Below are 13,300 nucleotides of genomic sequence, written 5' to 3'. Positions count from 1 at the left end.
AAAGAAAGATGAAATAATGAAATTTGCAGGTAAATGGATGGATCTAGAAATTGTTATACTAAGTGAAGTAACACACTCAGAAAAACAAACAACGTATGTTCTCCCTCATATGTGGATCCTAGCACCAAATCCTTTTAAATTCCAGGTCCTTTTAGTAAGATGATGCTATACAACAGTCCCTTCTGCTTGAAATAATTACTACCATCATCACGACTTCAGCTGAGCCTGATCTCTAAACATCATCACAACTGGCCTTGTTGACGGTTGTGCTCATTCATTAAAGGAGGGCCAAACAGGGTCAATGAACCCTTGCCAGATTATCCAGGCGCTCTTCCCAGCCAACTGTATGTAATTTGACCCTAATCACACATGGCCTCCTGTATTTGGGGAAGGCTAAACTATACAATCTAGGGAAGACTAGGAAGAGAAGGCACGACCCATGTTGGATAAGGGCTTTCCAGTGTGCAAACACTCAGGTCATACATACACCTCAGCAACCCCTCAGTTATCTCAATAAGTAAGCTCAATAAATTCATTGGTTCCCCAGTAAAATTTTAATCAAACATTGGCTTGACACTAGAACCTTAAAAAGGAAGAAGAATTGCTTAGCCCCAGGAAAAGAAGTCTCATAACATATGGAAAATTTGTTAATGCTATTATGCCTCATAATTATTTTTTTTAAAAAGATAAAATGGGAATGTAAAAGATTTTAAAAGGATATGGGAATGGAGATATTTTCCAAAATAGACCAAAAAAATGACAAAGCCTAAGCAAGTGGTGAAGAACTGTTTATGTTTGTTATGATATATAATGGATGAAACAAAAATAATATACATAAATTCTTAAAATGTCTATGGTCATAGTTTAATCAACTAGTTTAAGGAACAAAATATATATCCAGTCAAGGTTTATCTGAGAATATTTGGTTTTTCATCCAAAACTTATCTACAGAGCACATGGTAATTGAAAGTACCAGACTGGTGAAACTAACCTTATTGGATATTTAACATCCATAGTTTGAGGCCTATACTAATGTGCTCAGAGGGACAAAAAGGACAGTTTTTGCCCCTTGCCCTCCTAGGTCGACTAAGTTCCAGGGGACTATGGAACATCTCTGAAGATGTCTTATAACTGTGGTAAGTCACCTGTCCTCTTGTTCAGACCCCACGAGATGAACTTGAACCAGTTTCCAGTTTACAAAGAGGATGGTCAACTCAGAGGAAACATCTCAGTCATGCTTCCAAGTGAAGCCAGATGTAGCTGAGCAGGACCTTTGACTTATCTTCACATAGATGGAACTGGTAAAAGAAAGGAGCCGTGAGCTCCTCCCAAGCCCATGTGACCCCTGAGGAACAGATCCTCAACATGACTTTAATAGTAAAAATAAATTGATTTATTTGGGCCAACTGTATGGTCTTAAACACCCAAAAGGAAAGTATAACCAAAAAGTAGTCATCAGTATATTTCTTTAAGAGTTCAAGGGATTATATTTCCCAGACATTATGCTTATAATAAGTTATTTAGACAATTATTTCTCATTGATGATTTTGTTCCTTACCAGAAAGTGCTGCTCAGATCTAAGTCTTCAAATCTTGTTCTCTAATACTATAGTGCCCACCTGTAGCTAGGGGAGACAACCAGCTATTGTTCTAAAATTATGGATAAACTTGTTTTCTCCCCCTATCTAGAAACCTTTGAGAGGGAACTGACACTGATTCTAACCACTCCAACCGCTATCAAAATATCTGAAAGCAAATCCTGAATCCATCACTCTAGAGTTCAGCCTTGGAAGACAAAAGAAAAATGAAGAGGAACCGGACACAGGGATGTTTTTGGAAGCCTTTGTCAAGAAATTCCAATGGCCTCTCATGTGAACATTTGAAAATTTGCCCTGTTCTGACTTTTTTCTGGTTCCTTGTCTAGAACTTGTAATGCTAATTACTTTTGCGTTGCCCTGTTCTGACTTTTTTCTAGCTCCCTGTCTAGAACTTGTAAAGCTAATTACTCTTGCCTTTTCTTCTCCTTCTCATCTCCTATTCAGAATACAAGGACTTTCTTTTCCCCTTAGAGATAAGAGTTATGCAATTTGGGAATCTTTTAGATAGACCCACTGAAGGGGTACTCCAATTGCCTCACTTGTTTCCCTGTTCAGCATAGAAGAAGCCAGAGCAGTCTGCATCCCTGTTCCCTATTGGCAATTTGGGTAACCTCTTCAGAGGATGGTATGATAGGAACTGTCTAGGCAGTTAGGGTAAAAAGATCCCAAAGAAAAGTGGCTAGTTTCTCGGCTAAAAGTCAAAATGTCCTTGGGCCTGTTAGCAACATACTCTGTTCCAAAAGCCAAAAATGTTGAAATTATTTGGGAGCTTTTATCTAATCCTTAAATAATTTTAGGATTACCTCTTCAGAGGGGGAATGTTATAGTAGCCAAAAGCCCCATAAATATAAATAAATGCCTCCACAGGCATATATACACATGTGTATCCACACATAATACAAGCACACATTCATATATGCATGTATACCACACACAGGCAAGAAAGAAAGAAAGAAAGAAAGAAAAAATTTCAGAGGGAAAGTGGGTTTTATGGACCATACTTGTAGTGTATGGCTGTTTTAAGTTAGTATTTTTTAAAATCAGTACTACTTAATGGAAACAAGGTGACCAAAAATCTGTCACAGAATTTTGTGAAACATTAAAACAAAGTTTAATGAGAAAGAAATAGATGCCCTAGTTTGATTCTCCATTGCTGTGACAAATCACTCTGACCAATATCAACTTGGGGATGAAAGGTTTTATTCAGCTCCCATCTCCCAGGTCACAGTTCATCGGGGAACCCAAGGCAGGAACTCAGGGCAGGAACCTGGCGGCAGGAGCTGGAGCACAGATCATGAAGGAACGCTGCTTACTGGCTTGCTCCCCTGGCCCCTGCTCAGGCTGCTTTCTTATGTAACACAGGCTCACCTGCCCAGGGGTGGCATCACCCACAGTGGGCTGGGCCCTCCCACATCACTCAACAATCAAGAAGATGCCCCACAGACATGGCCACAGGCCAGTCCAATGGAGGCGATTCCCTAACTGAGGCTCCCTCAACCCAGGTGTGTCAAATTGATGCTAAAGCTATCCAGCACAATAGATTTTTAAGTTCTTTGAAAAACGGAGGATTTATTCCTAATTTAGGCAAAATAATGAAACAAAGTTTGTCTTCACTGTTCCTAGGGCGTCCCTTTAGCGTCACCCCCAACTACTTTTTGCAAACTCTTCTCCACTTGATTAAGGATGCAGACCTTTCTGTTCTTTTCTTTCATCAGTCAGTCCCCACCCCTACCCATTCCCATCCAAAATTTCTCCTGAGGAACAATCTCATAAGTGTATCTCATTGAGATATGAAAATATTCAAAAATATTAAATATACCATCATTAATTTAAGCACAAGTATCTTTATCAGCAATTTTCTCTTACCAAAAATTCTAGATTCGGGACTGGAGAGTTAGCTCAGAGGTTAAGAGCATTGACTACTCTTGCAGAGGACTCAGGTACAATTCCCAGGACCCACATGGCAGCTAACAACAGTCCATAACTCCAGTTCCAGGGGATCTGATGCCTTCTTCTGACCTCCAGAGGCATTGCACAACCACGACGCAGGCGCATCTTACATACATACAGGCAATATACTCATACACATAAAAATAAAAGAATAATAAAAATATTTTTTTTACTATCTAGAGTTATGCATACTTTTTAAACAACTGGGAGAAATTGAGTTCCTAAGTGCATAAATTAATCATGCTGTTCCCATTAGTGATAAGTAGAAAAAGAAGGAACTGGTGCTTGGGAATAGAAAAGAGAGCACATGGCAGAGCAGTAGTGAAAGTCTTTGAGTTGGTCTCTTACTTGGAGATCATGAGAACTGAGGAAAACTAGCCTTGAGCCTTTGACCTGCCCTGCTGATTCTCTACAGAAGGAACTTCTGACTTACACATAAAAGCTAGTGGCATTTCTAATGCAAATTACCGCAGTCAAAGCCATGGCTAGAGAACCTTGGACTGAAGATTTGATTGAGAGAATACCCATTTGTTCATGTCAAATATAGAAAATGAAGGCTATCCAAAGGTAGATCAATGTCAAGTATCTAAGTTTCAGTATACAGTGGAACCTAAAGGTAGATTCAACAATGCTGAACTATAAAGGAATGCAGACCAAGAGCCAAGCCCAAAAGAAATTATCATTCCTTTTGTTTACATTATCTCCTATAAAAGATACTGAGCGTTTTATTGATCATATTGAAATTCTAGCAGGCAGATATCTTGATATTTTTCTAAGAATCAGGCAATGATAGATGGAAATGAATTGCAGATATCTATTATCAAGATAGATGTAATATTACTGTTCTCTTCATTTCAAATATTGAATTCATTCTTTAATTTGCTCAAATTTAAGACTACTCATAACAACTTTTATAGATTCCTAAAACTTCAGTCTGCCTATTTACTTGATGAATTTTCCTACCCAAGAGCTGTTTGGGTACTAGGTCTTCTCTGTGGGGAGAACCTGCTTTCTTTGCGTTTTCAGAGTGGATAAAGCCCTTTTGTTGAGCACATACTAATTGAACAAAGAAAAGGATTTCATTAGGACATTTCCATACTTGCCTGTAATATCTTTTGATCATATTCACTTCTTCTACTTTTTCTTATCCCTTCTCTCCCTTTTCCCCACCCCTAATAAAAACAAGTTATTCTTACAATAAAGTGTCCAATAATTGATTAATAATTTAAACACTAAAACTGTTCTGATAAAATATAGAAAGGAGAAATAAGATAATTTTAATCAAAATATTAAGATAAAATGTTATACAGTACAAAGAATTAGATTTTTTAATCAAGATTATATGATAATCTCTATAGTCCTTTACAATAAGTTTAAAAAGGGTTAAATCTACTAAATTAGTGCATGTTTAATTTCTTTTCATAAATACATACAAACAATATCCTTGCAAATATATACTGTGAAAAGGAAAAAAACACTTTTTTTAACCCATCACTGGGTTGTTTGTTGGAACAAAAGATAGATTAAGAAAGGTATATAAATTTATTTAATAAAATCTTGATTGGCCCAGACTTCAGAAATGAGGACCCAAAGAAACTCAGATACACTTCTTTATTTTTATGCTGGAATTTGAGAAATTTGAGAAAACGTAGATGAACATCTACAAAAAATATGGTTGGTTGGACAGAAAGATAAGACCTAGTGCTAAAAGACGGAGTGGAACCCAGCAAGGCCTGTTCACACTCTTCTGCAGCTGAGTGTCGTCAGGGTATCGCTCTTTTCCCCTGCTTTCAAGGGCAGTGCTTCTCAAAGGAGCGTCTTCTGACCTGCTTCAGGAGGAAGAATAGGTGAAGGTCTGAAAGTCAACTTCCGGCTTCTGTTGTCCTCAAATGCCAACACAGTGTCTTCTGAACCCCATGACGTTTCCTACCACAAGTCTGTGGCTTCCAAGAGACCTTGCTTACAAGAGCTAGGTTAAGGAAAAGGGTTCTTCAGCTTTCCTCTATTTAAAGATTAATAGACTGGAAGGTGCTTGAAAGGTTTCTTCTTCACTTTCTTCCAAATCTTGTCATGGGAACTGATATCTCTCCTGCCTGTGAGCGAGTGTGGCCCTGGAGAAATGACTAACTCGGGGTTGGAAAGGGCAAAGCAGCCTTGGCAAGGACAATAGAACTTTACACTTGTAAAGAGCTTCACAGGATACAATATATTTTCCTTTTTTTAATCAACAATTTATTGAGAATTTCACACATGCTTATAAGGTGTTTTGATAAACTCCATGCCCACTCCCTCCCCTCAAACTCCTCCCATATCTCCCCATCGCTTTTTTTTTTTTTCTGATAACTTCATGTACTCTTTCTTCTTCTTTGATTTATTTATTTATTTTTATGGGGCTTTTGACTACTTTAACATTCCGCCCTCTGAAGAGGTAACCCTAAAATCTTTTAAAGATTAGATACAAGCTCCCAAATACTTTTGACGTTTTTGGCCTTTGGAACAGAGTATGTTGCTAACAGGCCCAAGGACATTTTGACTTTTAGCCGAGAAACTAGCCACTTTTCTTTGGGATCTTTTTACCCTAACTGCCTAGACAATTCTTATCATACCATCTTCTGAAGAGGTTACCCAAATTGCCATTAGGGAATCGGGATGCAGACCACTCTGACTTCTTCCATGCTGAACAGGGACGCGGGGTAAGGCCATTGGAGTACCCCTTCAGTGGGTCTATCTAAGAGACTCCCAAATTGCATAACTCTTATCTCTAAGGGGAAAAGAAAGTCCTTGAATCATGAATAGGAGATGTGAAGGAAAAGCTCCATTATTTTATTTGGTTCTTTAAAACAATCCTATGAGGTAAGTAGCAGCTGTTATTTCTATTTTACATAAGGATATTGAGGCTCAGAGATGTTAAGTGATTTGCCTGAAGTCCTCAAATTAAGTTACACAGTCATAAAAGTAAACCTTTCTTTAAGTTCCAGGAACAGTCATCTTTTCATCACCATTCAGAAAACATCTGAATACTGAAACAACAGTGGACAGCCTTCTGGAAACAGAGTTATTCTCAGAGAAAGAATGGAAATATTTTATGTGATGCTAGCGTACTGAAAACTTCTAAGAGGTAGGATTCATATTCTCTCTTTCTCTCTCTCTTTCTCCCTCTCTCCCTCCCTCCCTTCCTCAATCCCTCCTTCCTTCCCTCTCTCTTTCCCTTTCCACTACCTTTTCATCTCCCTAAAATATTATTAAATCTTTTTGTTTCAAAGAACAGGTCAAAGACAAGAGTGTTGTCTTAACTTTCAGTCTCAAGATGGAAAATTGTGAGACATCTGCAGCTATCTTAGTAGAAAGTTAGACACAAAGAGGAAGTTGAAATTTTATTATAAAAGACAAACCAGGAAACTTGTTTCTGTGCAGTGCTAAACAAACAGCTCACGAGGGTAAGAGAAAAGGTCCAAGCTTCTGCTCCAATGTAGCCAGCTCCCTCTCCTCGTAGCTTCCTGGAATATGTCTTTGCCTGTAAGCAGTGTTATGAAATGGTGTGATTTTAATCAACTTTGACTGCACCTTGCTCTAAAGGTTTACTCAGCGCAGTCCTTAGAGGCACATTACCACTCGGCTCCATTCCAGGGGAGAAGTCTGTTCTTCATCAGCTTTAGAAAGACAGGAGTGCTTTTGTCTCAGAGTTAAGAAGGACCTAAGACCCAGGTGGCTCAGCGTAGACTTGGTCTTGTCAAAATGCAGCTACACTGTAAACAGAGCAGTAACTCAATTCTCTAGTAATGACTTAGCAGAGGTATATCAAAATGCTACAGTCTCTAAACCTCCGCTAGATTCTTGATAGTGATTTAGTACAAATGAAAACCCCAGGCCATCAAAAGAATTCAGCACAACCCTGCTTAATTAACACTGCCTAATACCTCCATGTGTATGCCATTCTGCCCCTAGATTTCACAAATTTCTCCAGACTTCCTGCAGATACTAAGATATATTCATCCAATGAATAAAACTCAGCACAGGTCACAATTTGCTATAGCATAGTTATGATTTTTCGTAATATTTAGTGCTTGCTATGCAAGCATGGGAACCTCATTCAGATCCCTGCGAAAAGATGGGTACAACAGCGCACACCCCAGCATGTGGACACAGAGACAAGTGCATCTCAGGGGCTCAGTGCCTGGCCTCATGGACAAAGGCAGCTACACACACAAAGTTTATCATCTAAACAACAGCCAAACAGGTAAATAAAATGTAATTACAAGGAAAGACAAGTGTGCAGATTAAAATAAATAAGGAACCGTAAGAGGAAGTTAGAGCACCTTGGTGAAGAATTGATTTTATGGAGGATAATAACCAGGGATGGGCTTCCTGAGGACTTAAACTACAACTTTAATCAAGGAAAACTCAGAGAAAAGTGTTCCACGTCAATGACCTGTGTAAAGAGCCTAAGGTTTAAAGACTGTGAGAAGAACAGAGAAGATCCAATGTAACAGGACAGTTGAGATTAGAAAACTCAGTATAGGACATGGACAACCTCAGAGTCTGCAGCCAAAGTTTTATGTTATATAAAAATATGAGAATCCAGTTAACTGTTGTAAGATGAAGACTGACTAAACCTAGTTACATGGTGTAAAGATCATTCAACATCGCTGCTATCTGGAAAAGTATTGGAAGAAAAGACATCTGATACCACTGTGCTAATTTATACAAGAAATGATGGTGATTTGGTGACTTAATTTTTAAAAATATTTTTGTTCTGATTTGTGCATTTCATATAATATATTCTAAAGAAATTTAGACCCCCTCTCCTGTCAGTGCCCCTCCCCACAATGGATGTCATGCATTCTGTCATATATGTTAAGTCCTATCCACTGAAGCATTTGTACTCAGGTTTCCCTGGTGAAAGTTCATCCACTGGAGTCTAGTCAGCCTATCTAGACTCACTCCCTTAAATATCTACTCTCCCTCACTTAACAGTAATCTGTTACCAATAGCTCCTCGGCTAGGGTTGGGGCCTGCTGCCCATTTCCCAAGTTCTATGCTGAGTTTTTTCTGATTGAGTCAGCATGGGTCTTGTGCATGCTGTCACCATTGCTGCAAATTCAAATGAGCAAGTTCCCAGTGGCCTGAAGGCTTCTGTTTACTTACCCTGGCTTTTACAATCTTTCTACCCCCTCCTCCAAAGTGGTCCCTGAGCCAAGGGTGGATGAGGTTTAATATAAGCGTCCTCTCCAGGGACACGCACTCTGCAGTCTCTTATTCTCTAACAGCAGTGGAGATAGAGAAATATGGAAAGATCAAGATACATTTAGAGATTAACTCTACAAGTCATATGATTGAATGGAATAAGGAAGGTAGATGTTAATGAAGAGGGAAGAATAATAATTTCCAGGTTTCTTAAAGAGGAAAAGACTGAAGGAAGAATCAGTACCGAGAGGATATGGAGTAGGTACTGGTGGTGAACATCCAGCTTGGGCTACATTACCCCTCATGAAGCACCTACAAAATGCCCATCACAGAGGTAGCTACAGAGCTACAAGGGGAGCCAATGCTAAAAATATAATTCTGAGAATTACCAAAACATAAATTGTATATACAGTCTTGGGAATAGGTGAGGTCACCAATAGAAAAAAAATATTCAGAGAAGAGAAGGAAGGAGCCTATGACCCAGTCATAAACAATTCTAACTCCTAAGTGCAATAAAAGCTGGCAGAGGAGAGGTACAGAAGGCCACTGTGATGGTTAGTTTTAATGTCAACTTGACACAATCTGGGATCATCTTCAAAGAGTCTCATGAGGGATTGTCTAGATATGGTTGGCTTTTATGCATGTCTATAGGGGATTGTCTTGATCATGTTAATTACTGTGAGAAGATCCAGCCATTGAGGGCAGCACCATTCCCTGGATTGGTCCTGACTGTGTAAGAGTGGAGAAAGCGAGCTGAGTATTAGGCATGCGTGCACTCATTCTCCCTCTGGCCTTGCTGTGGATGCAACTAACTGCTTAAGTTCTTGCCACCTTGACTTCCCAGCCATGATGAACTGTAACCTGGAATTGCAAGCTAAAATAAACTCTTTTTCCCTTAAGTTGCGTTTTTCATGATATTTTACCACAGCAACAGAAATGAAACTAAGACAACCACAGAGAAAGCTGGATTTCTTGGGTGGATCTCAAAAAGTGCCTTTGAATCTCTAATATGATTTATGAATACTATTTTTTTCCTATCAGTCAGAATTGAGTCAACTACATCTAACATGAAACCCTTAATAGTAATTGTTTAAACAAGGTATAAATTATGTTTTGTTCTTGATAAGGAAGTATAAAATTAGTCAGCCCATAGTTGCTGTCCAGCTCTAGAATTCTACCAGCCTCAGCATGTCACTTCCCTTTCCAAGGTGACCTCATTGTACAAGGAAGTTGTTAGAGTTCCAGCTTTGCCATGTATTTCAATAAAGCAGCAGGAACAACGGTAAAAAAGCCTTCCTTTCCTTTCTTTCAAATGACTCTTCCCAGACATCCCACACTAAACTTCAACTTGTAGTTCTTCGGCTACAAGCTAGGCACCATGGCCATTCCTTACTGCAAGGGAAGGTATATTTTTAGATTTTCGTGGCAATATACTATATGTGAAATAATATCCTTTTATTAATAAAGAATTCATATTTGAGCTGGGCAACTAATGTATCTGCTTTAACCCTCATCTTCAAATCATATTAGAATATGTCTTCCCTTCAGGAGTTCTCTCTAACTCTAGAAAGGAAAACTGGTCAGGAGTGTGGCTCTGGAACCAAACTGTGTGGTTTCTATTCAAACTTTTAAAGTACGTGTTTCAGCTTCTTCTGAAAATAAAGTTAATATTAGCATTAGCATTAGCATTGCTTCATAGGCTCAAAGTAAAATGAAAATTCGTTACTAATATTCTAGTCAGTTTGAATGACGTGTTAACAAAAAACATACTTAGTAAGGATTGGTCATTAGTATTTTCTTAGACAGATTTTAGATTTTTTTTTTTGAGACAGGATCTCCCTATAGCCCCAGTTGGCCTGGAAATTGCTATATAGATCAGGCTGACTATGATCCACCTGCCTCTGCCTCATGAGTGCTGAGATTAAAGGACTGTTGCACCACACTTGACTTTATTCAGATTTTTAAGAACAAATTTCTAGAAGAGACATCTGTCCCCAACTTCCTGTCATGAAAACTTCTCCTCTACCTAAATATCATGTCTGAGGTGAGAGTGTACAGGATCAACATTTCCATAAAGCTACTAGTAGCTAAATGTGGATAAGCCCTTAGAGAGAAACCAATGCATGGGATCTGTTGAAATCATATATATATATATTTGAGTTTTTGTGCACTTCATATAATTGATCTTAATCAGATTTAGGCTCCATCCCCCATTCATCCCCCCCATGCCTCTCACGGGATTTCATGTCATATATATTAAGTCCTATCCAGTCTAGCATTTTTACTCAGCTGTCCCTCTGTGGAAGTTCATTCACTGGAGTCTAGTCAGCCTATCTAGAGTCACACCCTTAAAGATATACTGCTATCACCCCACCATAAACAGTTGCCAGTAATTTCTCAACAAGGGTTAGGGCCTGGTGCCCATTTCCCCAGTTCTGTGCTGGGTTTTTGTCTGATTGAGTCACCATGGCTCTTGTGCATGCTGACACCATTGCTGTAAGTTCATATGAGCAAGTTCCTAGAGGCCTGAAAGCCCATTTCCTTATGTTGATGCACCAACCCTGGCTCTTACAGTCTTTCTGCTCCTTCTTCTGTAAAGGTCCCTGAGTCATGGGTCAAGTTTAATATAAAAGTCCTCTCCAAGGACATGCACTCTGCAGTCTCTTATTCTTTAAAATTTGGCAGTTGTGACCTTCTGTGTGCATTGTACTCTGCCACGTGAGCAAGCTTCACTGTTGAGAGTTAAGGGATATTAATATTCTCTCTACCCTCTGTTCCACTATGTTCAATGAGCCTTAGGTATAGATGTGTCACTTAGGGCTGGGCATCTCTCAGATATATATTCTCTGTGTGTGACCAGCTGTGGATCTCTGTAATAGACTCCATCTGTTGCAAAAGAAGTTTCTTTGATGAATGGTGTATGGTATATTTGTCTGTAAATATAAGGGTCAATATTTAGCATACACTAAGGAATTTCATTTGTCTAGAGATACAACAGAGCTAGGTTTTCTGTCTAGGATCAATGACCTTTCTAGCCATTTGTTTTTGGCTATATTTACAGTGCCACCCATGAGTTCTCTCCCATTGAGAAGGCTTTAAGTTCAATTAGATAACTGTTGATTACTACCTAGATAAAAGTGCCACTACTATATCAATAGAGATAGTTTGCTGTGCCAGTCATTGTGGATATTAGCCTTTGGAGCTAGGTTGGACCATTGGTTGATTTTCTTCCACAGCACTTTGCGTAATATCCTCTAGAACTGTGGGAGCTAGTCTTCAGGGAGAAGACTTCCAGGTCGGGTCCAGCTCCAAGTCCTGTGTCCAAAGTATGTTTTGCCTTCAGCAATAGTGTCTTATCTTCAAGTTCTGGAAGGCAGTCAGGACTGTGGAAATAGTCTGCGTTATTTTGGGAGTTTCTTGGACCACACTGACCAACAACTGGAAGGGAGGTTTCTCCTGTCTGGCATTATGTCTATTATACCACTCCTTGGCATATACCCAAAAGACTCATCCTATTGTAGAAATACCTGTACATCCATGTTTGTTGCTGCTCTTTTTCACAATAGCTAAGAGATGGAAACAACATAAACATCCTCAGCTGACGAATGGATATTGAAAATGTGATATGTTTATACAATGAGTTCTACTCAGCCATACAAAAGATGAAATCATGAAATTTCCAGGTAAATGGATAGAACTAGAAACTTATACTAAGTGAAGTAACACAGACTCAGATAAACAAGCGATGTTCTCCCTCATTTCCAGCTCTTAGCACCAATCCATTATATGTGAGTAATATGTCCTGATGTAACTTCAGGAACCAAAAATTAGAAAGGAACCATGGAGGTAAAGGGAAAGAAAGACCCTGAGAGAGAGGGGATAGTAGGAAACGGATGTTACCAAGAGGGGAATGGGAAAAATGGAGGTATTCAACTGGGAAGGGAGGGGGGAAGGGCATACAAGGAACCATGGGGTGAAGAGGAAGAAGGAGTTCAAGACAGGGAGGATAATAGGAGATATTATCATGGGGAAAATGAGGGCACTTAAACTGGGGAGGGAGGAGGGAGGTTAGACAATGGAGAGAGAGAGAGGAGAGATAAATAAAGCTTAGGTGGTGTAAAAAGCCAGAGGATAATGTATTAACTCAAAATCTCCTAAAAAAAAATACACATACAATATCTGAACATGAGTGCATGTGTGTATCTGCCAAAATCTTGAACAACATTGGCTACATCCATATCCTCCAGCCTCCTTCATCATCATGACTGCATAACAGTCTACAACCTTCTTATTCCCATAGCAAGCATGCCCAGCAGACTTAATTCCTTCCCTTATGCCGCACAAAACAGATTTCAAGAAATGCCCATGCTCACTGATGCTCCAACTTCTCAAAATGAAATAAGAAACACAATAATTCATGTTTCACTAGCCAGTGTGGTTAGCTATGTTCCATCATAACTGACCAGGCAATTATTATACAAATACTCCTAGTGTTAAATGATTCTAGGAGAAATAAGTATGTTTCATAATTCAGCAGCTCTACTCATTAGCCATTGAAAGTGCACCCAC

Source organism: Nannospalax galili, unplaced genomic scaffold, assembly GCF_000622305.1.
Source record: "Nannospalax galili isolate Female #2095 unplaced genomic scaffold, S.galili_v1.0 scaffold102, whole genome shotgun sequence".
Taxonomy (NCBI): domain Eukaryota; kingdom Metazoa; phylum Chordata; class Mammalia; order Rodentia; family Spalacidae; genus Nannospalax; species Nannospalax galili.
Note: the sequence above shows the minus strand (reverse complement) of the source record.